At 29.2% G+C, this 20,722-nt stretch overlaps 1 protein-coding gene across 1 annotated transcript in view; it reads left to right on the top strand.

Moving 5' to 3' along the window:
- LOC142330677 (uncharacterized) overlaps positions 1-20,722 on the top strand; it is a 44,232-nt gene that overhangs the window by 11,616 nt on the left and 11,894 nt on the right. The window lies entirely within an intron of this gene.

The following is a 20,722-nucleotide window of genomic DNA, read 5'->3' as shown; positions in this document are numbered from 1 at the left end:
TCGCTACACGGGAATGGCAAGCGAAATGAGCTCTGTAGCCCTGAGATTGGCCCCTTGATTCCGGGGTTCACCAGGGCTCCCCGGGTATGTAGCCCCAACCGGTTAGTTTTTATAAAAATTACGACAAATACATTTCTTTAAAATACCTTGCATAATCCTCATTAACCATTTGTAAAAATTGAAGTATGTAAAAAGTTATAGTGAAATAGTTCACCATAATCTTGTAGTAAAACAGTATCGATTTAGTCTTCTAGTTTCCAGATAATAATGCATGTAACCTTATCATATCCTAGATCAGACTCTAATCATTTACCTAAGTCAGTAGTTTTATTCTACTTGCGTCAGTTATTCAATAAAAGTAAAAGAATTGGTTTTATATTGTAAAATTTTGTAAATTCTTAAATTAATCAAAGTAATTTGTAAATAAATACGTAAACTTTTATTCTGATCGGTAAATAAAAATATATTTTATAGATCACATCAGATATAAGTATGAATGTTAGTCGACGGATAAGAAAAGAAACTTTCCAAGCGTTTGCCTGGATGAATCAAGAGAAACTGTCGTATATATTTGAGCAGAAGAGCATCAGAAAATGTATAATTATTTGTAAAAAAAAATAAATATATAAATTAAAGTCCATGTTAATTGAAAATAATTATTATAAAAAAATACTAAAGTAAATTGTGAAGACACTAAGTACTTAAAATAAATTTTAATTCAGAAGGCATCAATGTATCAGCATATATATGTTACCGTAAAAGACCGAAATTAGAAAATGTCAGTATTCTCCGGTGAATGTCGACACATACCAAATACGTCGATGAAAGATCGAAATATTTGCTTATCTATATCTATACATATAAAGAGAAAACTAAGATAAGAACTATAAGGAATTATAGATAGCTTATCTGTGTTTGTTGACATGTATACGGGCGAAGGTCCCCGAATAAGCAGATATTTCGGTCTTTCACCGATGTATTTGGTACGTGTCGACATTCACCGGAGAATATCGATATTTGCCAGATATCGGTCTTTTACGGTAACATATACAAGTTAAATTAAAGACAAAATTGTTTTAATTGGTATTATTTAAAAATCTTCACCAGAAAAATATAGTTTCTGTTAAAGAAAATCTGCTAATTTTATTTAAAATAAATTGATGGAAGAATTTTCTAAATGGTTTGGTAATTTATTAAAATTGGCGTGAATGGACCAATTACGCCGAAGTACTGTGTTGAACTACGTAAAAAATTCTGCTATTTGATTTGGTAGAGATGTATATTGTTTCTTGTAAAGGTTGTACACTCATAAATGCAGAAACGAAGGGTAAAGTTAATTTTTAATTTATCTGTGGCGGAGTGGCAGCCTCTTGGCCTTTCATCCGGATTTCTCGGATTCGAATCCCGGTCAGGCGTAGCATTTACATACGTTACAAAATTACATTTTCATATTCCACATGTGTTATATATATATATATATATATATATATACTACATATTCCAAAGAAAAAAAAATCGTTCTGTATCATTCATATTATGGGTGCCAAGTACAGTAATCGTCTGATAGGCCACTTTTATATCTTGAAAACTTTTTTGGCTTCTTGAGGTAATCTTCCTGAACATTTCTTTAATTTCATGTAGAAGTATATTTAAATATTTAATAATAATGACAAGTTCGTGTTTTATTAAAACCCTTAGAAACAAAAGAATACAGTTTGATTTTGTTGCAAATGAAATCAATGTGATTGTTCAACGAGATTTTATTACCTAAAAAAAATCCTGAAATTTTGCACTATTGTCATTAATGAGAATTTTAACCTCGTTACACCCTTTAGCAATCTTACGGCTACTGAGACGCACAATGCATCCGTAATATATAAATAAAACTAATTTAAATAAACTAAAACTATTTTCAGCATAAACCATCTACAGTTATCTGATCCCTGAATTCTAATCTACGTATCTCCGTTTAGATTTTACTCTCTTCAGAACTCTACATTATCAAGCAAAATAAAATTAAAAAATCTGATGTTGACACTACGTGATTGTAAGCCTATTAAATTACAAATATTTTATATATATTTATTTATATTTTTCATTACATATATATTTTTTTTTTGTTATTGAATTATTATACATCGTAAAATTGTTTTTACAATAAGAGGTTAATAATTATTAATAAATAAATATATTTAAATTAAAAAAAAAAGTTTAAAAAAACCGGAAATGAAGTCGGATTTGAGCCGATGTGCCTTCTTCTTGTAAGATCCAAATATTTCATTAATTAAAATTTTATTGCGCTATAACTCTGGAACCAATGAAGATGAGTACCACTTGTGATATATCGTTGAAAAGCTCTGAATGAGGGCTTATTACTGCAGTTAACAAAAAGTCCGAAATTCATTTTTTTTTTATTTTGGACTTTTTTGGACACTTTTGATCCAATTGATTGCAATCAAAAGGGGTGGTACACAAGTAGATGTTACAATAATTGTAAACCCGAAATTTTAACTTTCTACAACTAATCGTTTTTGAGTTATGCGAGATACATATGCGTACTTATGTATCAAAATGGATAGATATTTCCGTTGAAATCTAAAAAAAAAAGAATTTTTTCCCGATTACAATACTTTGTTGATCGAATACAAGAAAATAAAAATAAATACATAAATTATAAAACAAAATGTGATTTCATTTTTTTTAAAATTAAAAAACGATTTTTTTAGAAAAAAAAATTAATAACACAATTAATTAATCACAAATATAAACTCTGTTGATTTCTACATGCTGATTTTTATTTCTACAGGAAATTTTTTTTAGATATGAGAGGATAATCAAAAAAATATTCGGAAGTTGAATTCCTTCCTCATTTTACGAAAAAAAAAATTATATATATGACATAATAATATTAAATACTAACTGCTCGATTTTGGATTTTTTCCTAGAATAAGTTTTCAAAAAAAAAAAAAAATTAGATTTTTCTTAAATTTCGATCATTTAAAGACTGATGTTATAGTAAACATATTGGCAAATTCTGTTTAGTTTTAATGTTTGGTAAAACTATTTACTTTAGCCGGCCTCCGTGGCGCTAGTGATAGCGTCTCCACCTTTCATCCGGAGGTCCCAGGTCAGGTATCTCGGTCAGGTATAGCATTTTCACACCTAAAAAAAAAATTGTCATTCATCTCGTTCTCTAAAGCAATACCTGGAGGTAAAAAAATAAAATATATTTAATCTGACAAGGATTTTGGTTTTGTGAAATTGTTTCGAATAATTTTCTTTATCCTGGGAATGTTCCAACACTGCAGATTTTATTGACCAGCAATTTTTAGCGTTCGTGAACGATATGTTCTTTTAGCGAATAAAAAACACAAATAAAAAATTACTTGAGTATTTCATTAGCGCTGTTCTTTTCAGATACGAGAATGACCCGAGAGTTAGGTGAGCTCACTCTGGAACAGGTCTTTTAAAATGTCTATGAAAGAAATAATTATCCTTTAGGTCAATACCCGCCACCGTTAGAGTCTACCCCTCGGACTTGTTGATACTCGTGGCGAAGCAGACAAAAGAATCAATACTAAGTATAAATGTATCGAATATCATTTGTTTTCATGCGCATGTATAAATATATTTACGATTTTGAGTCCGTGGAATTATATAGGCATTGAAAACATTACCAAACTGAAAATACGGAGCAAGTAATAAAATTAAATTGAGCGACAAAGTAACAATATTTCGCGTTGAATTTTAAATGTAAAACGAAGGAAAAGTGAACCGGAGTCGTCTCGTAGCATTATGATTTAGAATTATCATATGAAGTTTTGATAGATTTTGTTGCCCATTTAGGTTGAATATTGAAAAATGGTGAAGCTATGTCTTTTTAATTTAAAATAAAAGTCTAAATACCAATTTTCACACGATTGTAAAATCTTTTGTTTCATCAGTTTCTTGAAAAACTTTGCCATCCCCAAATTGCATTTTTGAAAAATGATGAAATGTGTGTCAATTTGTTTTTAAAGAAGTGTCTAAATACTAGTTTTCACGACAGCAACACATTCGGTTTCTGAGATTCAATTGAAAAAAATTTTCAAAATCCTTCCTTAGTGGATATCTTCGTTATAAAAAAGATTTCTCCAAAATCCATCTACCTTTTCTTTATTTATTTATTTTCCTGTTTAGACTCCGGTAACTACCGTTCACATAATACTTCAGAGGATGAAATGAAGTGTAGTCTTGTACATTCTCAGTTCGACCATTCCTGAGATGTGTGGTTAATTGAAACCCAACCACCAAAGAACACCGGTATCCACGATCTAGTATTCAAAATCCGTGTAAAAATAGCTGGCTTTACTAGCACTTGAACGCTGGAACTCTTGACTTCAAAATCAGCTGATTTGGGAAGACGTATTCACCATTAGACCAACCCGGTGGCTAAAATCCATCTCCCTAGGTTAAGCGATGTGAACCAGTTACGAAACTTTGTATTATATGTATATATATATATATATATAAAATTGTTTTAAAAGGTAGTAACATATTTTAACTTATTTTACGACTTTCTAAATAAATTTATTGGTAAAATCCCATATAGATACGCTCAAGAATCGTTAACAAAAAAATTAAAATCTAAAATGCATTTCTACTGTTAAAATAATTTATTAAAAATAAATATCAATTAAAAAAAAGAAACTTAAAAATTTTGAGAACGAATTTACGTTTTGTTTTGTTATTTTGACATTACACAACATTTTTTCTAGAATATAATTAATTTTTGAAACAAAGAAAACTACGAACCGTAATTCAAAAATAAAAAATAAGTATATTTTCTAGAGAAATTCGAAAATAATTTTCGAAAAAATTTTAAAAAAAGTCGTAAAATAAGTTAAAATATGTTACTACCTTTTAAAACTATTTTATATATAAATATATAGTTTATAAGAGTATATATAAAATACAAAACTGTTATAGTGGAACGTAGTTTAATTATTTATAGTGGTTTATATCGTGACAAAGACTAATTTTGTCGCTACAAAGTAATCGACCATGATCATTACATCATTTTACATTTGAGTTGACTGTGGAACGGGGAGAGGGAAATAAAATAGCAGTTTTGATAAAACTATTATTAACTGGCAAATATTTATTTATTGTGGGACAAGTTTACATTATACTTGGCATTATACAATGTTTATATCTTTAATGGAATGAGGTAGGCGATGGAATAGGAAGAGAGAGTAAGAGGAGAACAGTTTTGTGAAAACAGGGGGAAAGTATAAACTTAGAAGAGGGGAACAGTTTTGTGAAATTTATATGGGTATGTATGAAAGATCGATTCAGTTAAGTGAAAGTGGGGGAAGTATTTAAATTTGGAGGGGGATGGAAAATACTGAAAGAGGTTTTGTAACTTCCGCTGTTTTGTAACCGAAACTATGCACATGTACGTATGTATATAATCTGTATAAAACACGGGCAACAGTTCAGTTTTACATCAGCACTCATTTTGAGTTGACGTTATTTGGTTAAAGAAGAATATTCTTAGGAAAATCAAACAATGGATATGTTGCTGATGAACAATAAAATTGAAAAATAGTTTAATAAAACAGAAATCAGGTGAATTTATAGTATAATAATAAAAATAAAAATGCATCAAACTTATAAATTTAAATTCTTTTATTTTAAGTGTTACACTTAAGTAATCATATTTTCGATTTGTCTTTATAATTACACGGAATTCGATATTTTTTCTACGTTAGCGGTTATGTACATTAAAATAAAAACAAAATTTTATTACATACTGAGATTTATTAAATTTTTTCATCATTATGCGGCAAGCGAAAGCCTATCAGTGATTAGAGTGTAGTATAAAAACTTAGGAAGGTAAATTCTAAAAAAAAACTAAAATAACTGTTCTGTTTATTATTTAATGATATTTTATATTTTGTTCGTTCAATTCGGTTCATGTAGTCTTATTTCTTACTCGGACCAAGTATTTTAATCTATACTATCTTGAGGGCCGTAATCCAATATAAACAATATTTGAATAGAATATACAAATATTTATTTACTTTTTAAGGCTATACTGAATACTTTTATTGTAGATATCACGACTTTTAAATTACAACATTAAAATTTTACATTACATTAAAATCTTTTAAATTTTAAAGTGATTACATTTAAATTCATTTCTTGTGTAATAATTTATTAATTAATAATTATACTATTTACACTGATGTGGACATCACATGACTTCCTTGTAAGCTTATTAAATTATACACATTTTTTTTAGAATCACAGGTTAATAATTATTAATAAATCAATATATTTAAATTTAAAAAAAAAAGTTAAAAAAAAGAAGATGAAGTCGGATTTGAACCGATGTACCTTCCCCTTGTAAGATCGAAATATTTCATTAATTAAAATTTTATTTGTCTATAACACTGGAAGCAATGAACATAAGTTCCACTTATGATATATCGTTGAAAAGCTCTTAATGAGGGATTATTATTTCAGTTAACAAAAAGTCCAAAATCCAAAAAAATTTGGATTTTGGGTTTTTTTTTAACTTTTCGTACAGTCAATTGCAACCAAAAGGGGAGGTGTACAGCTAGATATTACAATAGTCCTAATCTAAAATTCAAAATCCTACGTCTAACTATTTTAAGTTACGCGAGATACGTACATCCGTCACGCCGAAACTAGTCAAAATGGATTAAGGGATGGTCAAAATGAATATTTCCGTTGAAATCTAAAAACCGAAATTTTTCGCGATTATAATACTTCCTTTACGTCGTACAAGGAAGTAAAAATTAGGCTGTTAAAATTTCCTAAATCATCCATTCGGTTTTGTTAGAAATTTTTTAACTGTTATGAATTCATTAAATTAATTTCGATGGGGTTTATTACTGCAGTTTATTTATTACAAACTTGACAAATAATGAATGCATTTAAATAAGAAAGTGTTTTATATGTGTTGTATGTTTTTAAGTGTTTTATTTGTTAGTTCTTTCGAAGTTATTTTAAAAATATCCATATATATAATAAATGAAATAAGATAAATTTGTATAACTGTTTTTGAGTCCTCGGGTCGCGGGTTGAAGATCCATAGTAATCTGATTTTGTAATTTTCGTAAGTTGAGTAAATTATTTTTACTTTCCTGGCAGATAGCTCTAGAAATATGCTGCAAGTAAGAAAGTAAGTATGGTGATCCCTCATATGCATTTCTAGACGTTTCATGACCCGGGACTCCAAAAAATAAAAAATGTGGAGGTAATATTCATATGTACGTGTGTTGGCGTGTTTGAAGCTTAATTGCTTTTGATTGGATAAACCGATTTTGATGAAATTTTGTATAGAGATTCTGTATATGGTGAAATTTTCTGGTTTAATTTTGAGGGCTATATTTCCAGGGGGTAGAATAGGTAGTTCTTTGGGATCAATTCTCTTAAAATTTCTCAAACATAACTTCACTTGAAATTAAGCTCAGTACAAGTGTGCATGCTTGTATATACTTATATAATGCTTATGCATACTTATGTATGCTTAAATTAGCATTTTTTTTTAAATTTGCCCCAAAATTCTACTCTACCTAAGAATCAAAAAAGTTTATTTATCGCATATTTTTTAACTGAATATTATTTTATGTCTTTCTAGGCATAATAGCAGTGAACCAAAAATAAATTTTAGGGGCAATATTGGGGGTGGGGGAGCCGATGTAAGTTTAAAATTACGATTGTTTTTTTAATTCTTTAAGATTTTACTTCCTTGTACGAAGTAAAAGAAGTACTGTGATCGCGAAAAATGTTAATTTTCAGGTTTCAACGGAAATATCCATTTTGACCATCCTGAATACATTTTGACTAGTATCGACGTGACGTCTGTACGTACGTATATGTATCTCGAATATCTCAAAAACGATTAGCCGTAGGATGTTGAAATTTTGGATTTAGGACTGTTGTAACATCTAGTTGTGCACCTCCCCTTTTGATTGCAATCGACTGGATCTAAAAAGTCCAAAATCAAAAAAATCTGGATCTTGAACTTAGAGCCCTAATTGAGAGATTTTCAACGATATATCATAAGTGGTATTTATTTTCATTGGTTTCAGAGTTATAGACAAATCAAATTTTAATTAATGACATATTTGTATCTTACAAAGGGGAAGACACATCGGTTCGAATCCGACTTCACTCTTTTTTTAACTTTTTTTTTAATTTAGAAACATTGATTTATTAATAAATTATTAACCTCTGATTGTAAAAAAAATTACAATAAATAATAACAATAAAAAAAAAAATGTGAAAAATATCAGTAATCATTAATAAAATAAAATTTTATGTACTTTTTCATTTAAAAAAAAAAAAGATTGTAGATGTAATTAAATAGTTGTACAAGGAAGTCATATGGTGTCCACATCTGAGATTTTTAGTTTAAAGTAAACTTTACAATGTTATTAAAAGTTTAATATTTTTACTATTACAATAAAATTTAACATAATTCACCCCTCCACCCCGAAAAATAAATTTTAGGTAATTTTTTATTGGTTATATATTTTTTAGTAGACTTTTTTCAGCTTAACATAATAAACATAGGAAAATTAAAATATTTTCTTGAAAGGTGATTTTAGAGATGTGGGAGCAGAAAAGAATAAAAAATACCGATTTTTTAGTTTATTTAAAAATTTTACAATAAAACCTCTTCATAATTATACCCCCACCTTAAAAAAAATCTAAGGTAAATTTTTTCATGTATAATTATTTTCTCAATATACAGAATGATTCCAAATTGGACCCCAGTCTCTCAGAAAATGATTCCATAGCCAAAAATATAAAAATAGTTCGTATAAACGTAGGTCAGAAAATTTTCGATAGCGATTTTCGGCTCTCGAAACATTTATCTCTCTATTTTCTGCTCTCTCTGTAAAATACAACCATACTAAAATTCTTGAGGTATAAATCGAGAGGTAATTGTGGTACTTCCTTATGGCTTTTGATCTACGAAATTAAATAAAAGTAATCCCAGACTTCTATCTAAATAAAGTTTTAAAAAACGGGGTAAAACGCAAAAATATTTTGTCGGAAAATACACTTTTTTAGGTTTGGTATAAAATAACCTTGTTTATTTACCAATAAACAAATAAAAAATTCTAGTTACGTTTGTAAAGAGTTTAATTCCGAGAAAATTTATGTAAATAACTTGTATTAAAATTAAACACAAATTTGAGAAGTTTGACTTTAATCACAAACAAAACACACGAACTGGATCAGAAAAGTGATACAGTTTTAAACAGAACAATTTACATAGAAATGCTAAAACTGAAAGAAAATAAATTTGTAAGACATCCTTAAAACGTATTAAAATTTATATTTTTTCATAGGCTGGCAATAACAGCTGATCAATAATTAAGTTTACTGTCTAGCATTTGAGTATTCATTTGATTGGTGTTTATGCTGATATTGTTCGGTCAGTCAATCACATTGGGTGATAACAAAAATTTGTTTTCATTTTGAGAGTTGACGGACATATTGTTAATTTATGGTAAAGTACATAAAAATGGATTGGATCCTGTGGATGAAAACCGGGAAAATTATCCACATCGAAGAGTACTGGATCGTAAAACATTTGAGGCTTTGGAGAGGCGAGTTCGAAAAATAGATATGCTTTAACCACAACGATTCGATAATGGTCGTGAACGTTTTATGAGTAATGCCAACGCTGAAAAAACAGTATTGAATGCGGCGCAGGTATCTTCCAACTCAAGCACCAGAAGGTTGTCGCATCGCTTTCATGTTTCGTAGTCAAGTGTGTAGCGAACGTACGAGAGTAACAATTATAAACCCATTTCATACAAAATCAGTGTTATTACAACCTGATTTTGATAAACGGATGAAATTCTTTCGATAGTTAATTAAAAAATGTGAACATCATCCCGATTTCCTAAGTAATATTCTAATTACTAATGAATCCTGTTTTACAAGAATTGGTATTGTAAATTATCAAAACACTCACACTTTGGCAGAAGAAAATCCCCATGAGACTGCTACAAGTATTAAATGATTTCGTTTAAAGTGTGGTGATAATCTCATAGGCCCTTTTTTCTTATCGCCAAGGTTCAATGGAAAGCGGTACTTGCATTTTTGCAAACAGATCTGATAGAACTCTTGGAAAATATTCCATTTACAGATAGATTGCAGATGTGGTTTTTCAATGATGTGATGAGTCGTTTAAATAACAGATTTAGTAAGAAATGGATTGATCGAACAGACCAGTAAAATTGCCACCTCGATCTCCCGATCTCACGCCAGCGGACTCTTTCCTTTGGGGTTGGATGAAATAGTTAGTCTATTTTGATCGTATTGGCACACAAGAAGAATTGAGACATCGTATAATAGAAACTGGAACTACTATTAACAATAATAATGATGTTATTAGACGTGACCGTCTGGCATGTATTCGCCGTGTTGAACTATGTATTTAACAGAATGACGGCCTCATTGCCTTGAAGAAATGTTTGCGGCTTTATCAGGTAACAGTTTTGACATTTAATAATTTTTAGAAAAAACCAAAAAGTATGATATTTTTATTTTTTTAAATTTATTTTTTTCTATTATTGATAAGTTTCGTTACATTATGTTGTTCAAATATTGATGAAAATTGTTCTGTTTAAAATCGTATCAATTTTCTGCTCCAGTTTGTTTCTAATTAAAGTTAAACTTCTCAAATCTGTGTTTAATTTTAATAGAATTTTTTCCACCAATTTTCTCAGAATTAAATCCTCTTCAAAGTTAACTAGACATTTTTATTTGTTTATTGGTAAATTAATAAACGTATTTTATTCCAAACTTAAAAAAAATGTATTTTTGACAAAACCTTTTTCACGTTTTACCTCGTTTTTCTTAAAACTTAATTGAGTTAGAGATCTGGAACTATTCGGTTTTATTCAATTTCTTAGATCAAAAACCATAAGGACGCATCAAAATTATCTTTCGATTTGTTCCCCAAGAATTTGTGTACGGTTTAATTTCACAGAGAGAGCAGAAATCAGAAGTAAATGTTACGCGAGCCGAAACTCGCTAACGAGAACCTGTTTCTTACTTATGTTTTTATTTTTTATTTTTGGCTATTTAAAATTAACAGTCAATCAAATTTACAATCAATCTGTATAAAGATAAATAACCAATGCCAGGAAAGAGTTACAAATATTTTTCAGCTTTATATAATTTAATAATTAGATTTCAGGTATTCGTGTATCTCGTAAAGCATGGTTATAAGAGATTGACGGCATATATGAGCTGTGCATATAACCATATGTTTACTAATAAGTTTGCAGTGTTGCCACTTTGGTTGCCAAAAATACTAGTCTCATTACTTTATTTAGACCTCTTAATTAGATGGGTTATTTTCAGGGATGCACTCGTAAATTTTCCAGTACCGGAACTGATTTTGTATTATAACTGACCGGAAAAATATTGTCCACAGCCACAGGCGACTGGTTAGATGCCAGTGTTATGAAAAACGCATATTCATTTCGATGTTTACGTTGATAAAAAACAAAATTTACCTTTATCATGTCAAACATTTTTTCGTGGATTAAATTTTTAGCAACTTAATTTGTTGTCATTTGCCTAAGAATATCCAAAAGCAAGAACCATTTTCGTGCCGTATAATTTTTATAGTTTAGGTTTTATATGTATATATAGACTGACCCACTTTATGGTTTAAGTTACATATATATATACTTATATTTGTATTTTACATATATATATATAAATAACATAAAAAAATATTTTTTCTGTTTAGCCTCCGGGAATTACCGTCACGTATTACTTCAGAGAATGAATGATTAAAGGTAACTAACTGCCTTTACTAGGATTTGAACGTTGGAACTCTCCACTTCGAAATGAGCTGATTTGCGAAGAGGCATTCGCCACTAGAACAACCCGGTGAGTTATTATATAACGTCGTCGCAAATCAGCTGATTTTGAAGTGGAGAGTTCTAAGGTTGAAATCGTCGTAAAGGCAGTTACTTTTATACGGATTTGAATGCTAGATCGTGCATACCGGTGTTCTTTGGTAGTTGGGTTTCAATTAACCACACATTACAGGAACGGTCGATCTGAGACTGTACAACACTACACTGCATTTACATTCATACATATCATCCTGATTCATTCTCTGAAGTAATATCTTACGGGTGGTTCCAAGGGCTAAACAGAAAGGAAATAAAAACTGCGCCACGCTTTTATTTAACTAAATATTTTCATTACTTTTAATTTTAAAATTTAATAATTATTACATTTAATTTTAAAATTTAATAATTATCACATTTATTTATTTTTTATTTATTGGTTATTTATTAGATATTTATATTATTTATTTTTTAGTTTTCAGTGCATTTTTTTATTTGTTAATATATTATATTATTTTGTTTAAAATTCTCAATTTGATTTAATTCTTATTTTTTTTACTTTTTAGAGGGTTTTTCTAATTTGTTTCAATTTTTATTAATGTTAATATTAATATTATTTAGATAAAAGGTTTTTCAAAAAATAACTTTTTATAGGTAATCAAATATATTTTTGTATTTTTTTGTTCATATCTTCTATCCTTTCAATTTTAGCTTGTTTATTTCCATTCTTTTTGTACTTTAAAGTTTTCCTTTTTCGGTGTAATGTAATATTTTCATTATCATTGTATGTGGAATATGTCCTTTTTCTATCAAATTATGTAACATATTTTAAAATTAAAAATTGTAAAATTTGAGATGTTTTGGTAATTTTTACCGCCAGTGTGATAAAAACGTTATATTATTTTCCAATATTATTTGCCAGTGTTATTTGCAATATTTAATAGGTAGTGCGATGGATAATCTATTACAATCTAACGTATTTGGCTTCAGTAATTTGATGGTTATAAAAATTTACAACTAATCTAATCATTCGTGTTACAGATGATTATGCCCCTAGTTAATTGCTTCTACTACTTCAGTTTATTCATAATTATTGAGCAAATATATTTCTATTTTTATATATTCGTTTTTATTTATTTATTTTTTTTCATTTTACCTGGGCAGGTTGTAAGTAATACCTTATCTTTAATTTTTAAATACGCTATTCGGTTTTTTCTGTTATCAGGATTGCATCAAACATAAGTGCTGTATTAATTTTGTGTAATTTTTAAACATCTTTAATAATTTTTTTAAATTATTATACAATGTGTTTAATCATAGTATCGAATTAGCTTTTAATAGAATTCAAGTGGTATATCTATGTAAAAATTTAAATATATATTTATGAATGGAAAAAGATTTGTTTATTTTAAAATAAGTTCATATATGATGTAGAAATATAATATTTCAAGTATTAAAAAAAACATGTATAAAATATTGTTGTATGACTAAGATCAGAGTAAAAAATAGCGAATAGATATTTGCATGAATTCTAAAAATAGACATTCACTTTATGACTGAATGAAAACATGCAATTTATATATAATAATTGAATAAAAAATGCAATGTAATGCATTTTATATTTCTTTAAGGTAGATTGTTCCCTGTTGTCAGATAATAAAGTATCAAACATTTTCAATGTATTTATTTATTTATTTATTTATATTTATTTATATATATTTATTTATATATATAAATATATATATTTATTTATTTATTATTTATTTTATATATACATGTCGGAGAATAAAGTACAGTGGAGTATCTTCCGACAAAACGATGAGAATATTCTTTAGAATGTCTGTATTTTTAGTAGTTTTAAGAAATGTATTATTACTAGTAATATTTTGTAAAATAAGGTTTAAATTGTTTTATTGCGGTAGGCTTAGGCTAGGTAGGCACATGGTTGTCAACGTAGTCGGGATCCCAGGACGATAGGGGTATCATAAAATTAATAAGGAAAAGGAAATATGCAGTAGGTATATTATTTGAGAATATGGAGAAAGGGTAGTCTTGCTTTGGAACCCAGATCGAACAGACGTCCTGGTGATCGCGAATTCGTTATTTCCCTGAGCCTCGGTCTATCGCAAGTTGTTTTAATATTATTTGAATTCTAAATTGAATTAATCTTATATTGTAATTCGTGTGCTACTGAGTTATTGATAAGTGATAATTATCATTTGTAATTATTTCATTGTACGAGTTATCTACTCATTTTTATTAATTGAACTTTATTGTAATCTGATATATTCTCCACTTGTAATGGTGGGAATGAGTGAAGCACAAAACGTTGAATCCCTGACAAATCTCCTCCCCTCTCCGACATCAGAAGTGGGATCGTCTCCATCTGGTCCATCACCTGATCAGTGGAATACATTGTTTGAGTTTATGAAGTGTTGTATGCAAAAGCCATTATCGACAAAGAAAAGTGTTGCGTTACCACGATTTAATCCAGAGAGTGCGGGATCGGATTCTGTTGCTTGGTGCTCTGCAGCAGAATTGTGTCTATTAGAAAATCCTCTTCAAGGCAGTGAATTGATATCTGCGCTTAGCAAAGCTTTGGAAGGTTCAGCAGCCGTAGCGGTCCAGGGAACAACAAGGAGAATGGTAGCGTCGAACGCCGTGTGAATCTTTGCACAGTTGCAGCCCCTACTGGTATTCTAAACCATCTTGGTGAGTCGCTTCCATATTGTTTTGATTCAGGAGCGGAATGCTCATTAATAAAGGAATCGATAGCGATTAAGTTTTCTGGACGTAGAATTAATGAATTAATAATTTTGAAAGACATCGGAAATGTTGTAGTAAATTGTAGCATGCAAATTTTATCTATTGTGATTATGGATTTGTTTACATTAGAGATTCTTTTTCACGTTGTCCCAGATGAATATTTGAGTTATAATATTTTAATTGGTCGAGAAATTTTGAGCTTGGGTTTTGAAGTAAATATTTCTCAAAATAATTTTAAAATCTGTAAATCTAAAGTAGTAAATGAATGTAGTAAATTCGAAATTATAAATTTTTATAATTGCAGATACGATAGAAGAAGCGTTTGAAAGACTTCGAGTGGTATTTAAAATTCTTATAGATGCGGGATTCTCATTTAATTTTTCAAAATGTTCTTTTCTCAAAACATCTGTTTCATACCTTGGGTATGAGATTCAAGAAGGACAAGTTCGTCCAAACCGTCGTAAAATAAACTCTTTAACAATGTTACCCGCTCCAAGGACCGTTACTCAGCTTAGACAGTTTATTGGCCTTGCATCTTATTTCCGACGGTTTGTCCCTAAGTTTTCACAAATCATGAAACCATTATATGCTCTTACCTCAGGTAAAAAATATATTGAGTGGACTGAGACACATGAAAACGCCCGACAAAAAGTAATTCATACTTTGACCAACGAACCCGTCTTAATTATCTTTGACCCGGATTACCCTATAGAACTGCATACCGATGGGTACGGAGCAATACTCATGCATAAAGTAGACGGTAAAAATAAAGTTATTGAATACTTTAGTAAAAGGACAAGCCCAGCCGAGTCCAGGTATCATTCTTACGAACTCGAAACTATGGCCGTTGTTAAATCTATTAAACCTTTTCGGCATTACTTGCATGGACGACAATTTACTGTTGTAACTGATTGTAATTCATTGAAATCTTCTCAAAATAAGATTGATCTTAATGATAGAGTCCATAGGTGGTGGGCTTATTTACAGGCTTTTCAGTTCGATATAGTTTACAGAGAAGGCAAACGTATGTCGCACGCGGATTTCTTCTCTCGAAACCCTTTGTCCGATTTACCAAAACAGGTTAATAAGTTTAAAATAGGAGATCACGTTGATTAAGAACGAAGAACGTAATCAAACGAAACTTGATAGGAAATTTAGAGGTCCATTCGTAGTAACAGAATTACTTGATACCGACAGGTACACACTAAAATCTTTAAGTAGTAGTAGAAGTTATAAGTATAGTCATGATAAGTTGAGAGAAATGCCTGAGAATTATATTCCTAATGAGTTGGATGTTTCCTCGGACAATGAAAGTTGTGCCGAGGAGACTGTTGATGTTGGTCCTGAAACAGGGACTATGGTTTAAAAAGAGACCACCAATGACGCAATGCACTAATGGCTGGCAGCAGGTCGTGGACCTGGAATTTTTATTTTTCGCACATGCATCAGTGTGTAGTCGTAACTGCAAACTAAATTAGTGGCTAATGTTAGTTTGATCAGGGCGCGATGGGCACCTGATGATGTGTCGGGCAGGTAGTTGTGGCAACTACATTATATGTATGATACTGTATGTGGCATACAGGGTAGCCTAGAGATAGTGCAGAGGTCTATTGGTGGAGGAAATAAAATCTTATTTGACAGTTAACTGATAAGGAATAATGATTGATGGCTTTTCGATCTCTTGAGTACTGTACGATGACTATTTAGGATAATGAATAATTAATGGATTTCTGTTACTCGAGAGGACTTCTGAATCTATCTTTTGTACTTTAACTATTGTAAAACGCTTTATAATGACCGAGGTCAGTTGAAAACAAAAATTAAAATACCACTGTAACTCAATGTTTTAGATACACCCGAGGGCGTGTGATTGTCAGAATGGCCGTGTCGGAGAATAAAGTACAGTGGAGTATCTTCCGACAAAACGATGAGACTATTCTTTAGAATGTCTGTATTTTTAGTAGTTTTAAGAAATGTATTATTACTAGTAATATTTTGTAAAATAAGGTTTAAATTGTTTTATTGCGGTAGGCTTAGGCTAGGTAGGCACATGGTTGTCAACGTAGTCGGGATCCCAGGACGTTAGGGGTATCATAAAATTAATAAGGAAAAGGAAATATGCAGTAGGTATATTATTTGAGAATATGGAGAAAGGGTAGTCTTGCTTTGGAACCCAGATCGAACAGACGTCCTGGTGATCGCGAATTCGTTATTTCCCTGAGCCTCGGTCTATCGCAAGTTGTTTTAATATTATTTGAATTCTAAATTGAATTAATCTTATATTGTAATTCGTGTGCTACTGAGTTATTGATAAGTGATAATTATCATTTGTAATTATTTCATTGTACGAGTTATCTACTCATTTTTATTAATTGAACTTTATTGTAATCTGATATATTCTCCACTTGTAATGGTGGGAATGAGTGAAGCACAAAACGTTGAATCCCTGACAAATCTCCTCCCCTCTCCGACATACAGATTGTTTCTAAAATGGTGGGCTGGTTATTGTTTTTCGGATTCTACTGGTAAAACTAAACAAAAAAATATCCTTAGGAAAAATGGGAGTTTCTCCTTCATTCTCCCCTGTGCGCCATTTTTTTATTTTTATATAAAAATTAATATTTCAAGTTCGGGTAGACGAATCACATTAATATTTGGTAAGCGTCTTGGTAATAAAGTTTTAAAATTAGCCTTTTGTTTCGAACAAAATCACATTTTATTTTTTAAAAATCGGTTAACAAATAGTCGAATTATGGGAGAAAATTGATGTTTCAATTTTGTGTCATAATTATTAGGTCTATTATTGTGAAAAAATTATTACTTAATTTGATACTTATTTAAAATAGTATAATTAACGATAAATAAAAACAATTAATATTATTTCATGGAATTGAACGTAAAGTGGTGGACATGAAAAGACACGAAATTATATCAATTTTCTGCCGTGACTCGGCTATTTCTTAACAAATTAAAAAAAATAAATAATTTGTCATTTTGTTCAAAATAAAAGCCTTAATATTTTAATAATAACATACATTTTGATAAAACTAATATTTATGGAGATATAACGGATTGAACAATGAAAATGGCCGCCATCTTGTAATTTGCAAATGTATTTAATTTCTGATTTTTTGATAATTTTAAAACTTTATTACAAAGATCCTTACAAAATATTAATGTGATTCCTTTACCCGAAAATATTTTTATATAAAAATATCAAAATGGCGTACGGGAAAAACGAATTTTCCCCCTGGATTTTTCCTTAGGGTATTTTTTATTTAGTTTTATAAGTAGAATCCGAAAAAGTATAACTAGCCCACCATTTCAGAAACAGCTTGTATACAATTTTTTCCGCATTGTGTGGAAAATTTTTATTTTATTTTACAAAAGTTAAAAAGGTACTTAATAGACAGATCTTCTAAGATTTTTACTGCTGGTTTAACAAAGAAGATATTTAAATAGGAATATAATGTACATTATATTAAGTAATTAATTAGATTGAGGAATTTCATTTAAAAGAATTTGGTGTTAGGTGAAGTTTAAATTTTCTTAACTCTCAAAGTTCTTAACTTTTGAGAGTACAGGAAAGCATGAGCTGGTTAAAACCTTTCTTCTCACAAAAAGCAAGCTTACTACCGCACATACACACTGAATACTTATATATATATATATATATATTTATACCAAATTGGTATAATTTGAAAACACTTCTTCGCAAACACTTTTCCCAGTAGAAACACCACCGAGAAAAGTGTTTGAATAGGAGAGGAGAGTACTTTGAAGGGGACAAGGACCAATAATCTGTAAAATTAATAATAAAGATTAAAAAAATAAAATATTTTCTGAACAGACCTCGTAATAAAACATAAACACGACACTACATAGAAGTCATATTCTTGTCTCTGATGATTGAAGATAGTTGCAAAGACTAAAATTTTTGAAGTACATTTTTCTTTAAAGATGTTTTATTATACAATGGTTTATGTGGTTTTATTAAATAAGAAGTTTGATGTTTGTGATTTGTGTAAAGAATTTAAAAAAAAAACTTTATCACAGCACTTCCTATTGTCATTTAAAGCCTCTTTTAACAAATGTAAAGAGAATTAACTATTATATCTGCTATTATTTAAGCACAGAATAAAGACAAAGCCAAAATGAATTAAAAACAATAGTTTTAACTACTGCTGATTTATCAAGAACAGTAATACCTGTGAACCTGAAGGTGAAATAACAAGGAAGGAAAAATTCAAAGAAAGAATTATTATTAAAAAATAATTTTTATAGATTAATATTATACCAGGAAACATTTGAGGTGTATATTCTTAAATACAGAATACAAATAAAAAAAAAAATAAAAATATAATTAAAAAAACTCAAAAATTGTATTAAAAATATTAATTCAATATTATATTATATTAATTCTTTCCCTATAAGAAACTAATATTAAAAAGATGTAGCTTTTTAGTATATATTTACTTAATGCAATATAAATATTCATAACTTTTATTAATGAATGCATCTTTTCATCTGAGATTTTAACAGCAAGGATCCCAACAAGTAGTTTGAATCAGATAGCATTATAAAAGTAAGAAAAAATTAAGAATTAGACTCATTTATTATAAAGAATATTTGATGACATAAAATAATGAAAGCACAGAAAGTTATTTATACACAAATAACTGAGGAATTAATGGTATTGCATGACAAGGATTGTTATTGTTATTATTTTTTATTATAAAACAAATTGCATGAAGAAGATTACTACTGACTGATTTAAAGTCAATGTAAAGCATAAATAAGTAGGTTATTAAAGTAGATAATGTTGCTGGTACCGCTATTTGTTAATGTAAAGTCTGTGTATCCATGTCTACATAATAAACAATTCTAACATAGCTTATGAAAATACTTATTAATAATTATTTGACAGTATCATAGTTAACATTTTATGAAGGTACAATATTGTTTGATAAATAATTTAAAGTTTAAATAGTTTTATAATTATTGTATTATATTTTAATATCAAGTTGTTTAGAATAAAAAACAATGATTATTATAAAATATTGAAATATAAATAAAATTGACAAATTTGTTAAAATATTTAACATTTGGGCATAAAATATTCATATCCAAACTGAGATGGAAGGGAATTCATAAAAGTAGACTCCATGATTATGTTTGAATTCTAAATTTCCACATGTATAGACCCGACAAAGTAGAGATTTTTTTATGAAGGTATTAAAGTAGAAGAAAAGATAAAGGAAAGTTGTAAGTATGAAGAAAAATTATTATTTTTTTAAATAATTAGAAATTTAGAAGGCCACAAAAAATTTGCTGTTATTGAGAGTTGTGTAAGAATGGATTTACTTTATTGATTCCTTTTCAGAATCTAACAGACACTATTTTCAGTTTTTTATTTTTTTTAAATTTTTATTGTAATAGATGAATTATTACTTTTTAAGAAGGAGTAAACAAAAATTTAGTTCGAGAAATAAGTCAAAATAACCCGTGAAGAGTCACAGTGTTCGTATCTATTTCTTCTGATTACTTGTGATTTGTATGTTATATCATAGAATAGAATGGCTCCATACACTTTTTCTTTAATTGTTTGAGATGTTAATAGCTGAAAAAGCAGTGAGATTTTTGTAAGAAAGAAAAATATGGCACACTGTAAGATATTGTACTCATACTATCTCTCGTGACGAATTACCGATGTAGATGTCCCTCGGGGCATCTGCATCGGTGGCATCTCCCCATGGCCGGGCTGTACAGGGAATCTCAATTCCCCCCCCCCTGTGGACGTGGGGGGGGGGAATTGAGATGTAAGATATTGTAAATTTCACAGCCAAAATTTTCTATACAACTTATTGTATATAATTTTTATCATTAACATTAATTAGACAAGGTTTGTGAGCAAAGCGAGTGACAGTTATGTTTAATTACATTATGTTGATTCTGTGTACTGATGAATCATATGTATATCAACATATGTTATATTTTCTCTAAATATAAGTTTTGTTTTTTCAACAAAAATATTTTCTGTGAATTTATCA

The sequence above is a fragment of the Lycorma delicatula genome, chromosome 9 (genome assembly GCF_047948215.1).
Source record: "Lycorma delicatula isolate Av1 chromosome 9, ASM4794821v1, whole genome shotgun sequence".
NCBI lineage: Eukaryota > Metazoa > Arthropoda > Insecta > Hemiptera > Fulgoridae > Lycorma > Lycorma delicatula.
Note: the sequence above shows the minus strand (reverse complement) of the source record. Positions and strands in the feature narration are given on the sequence as shown.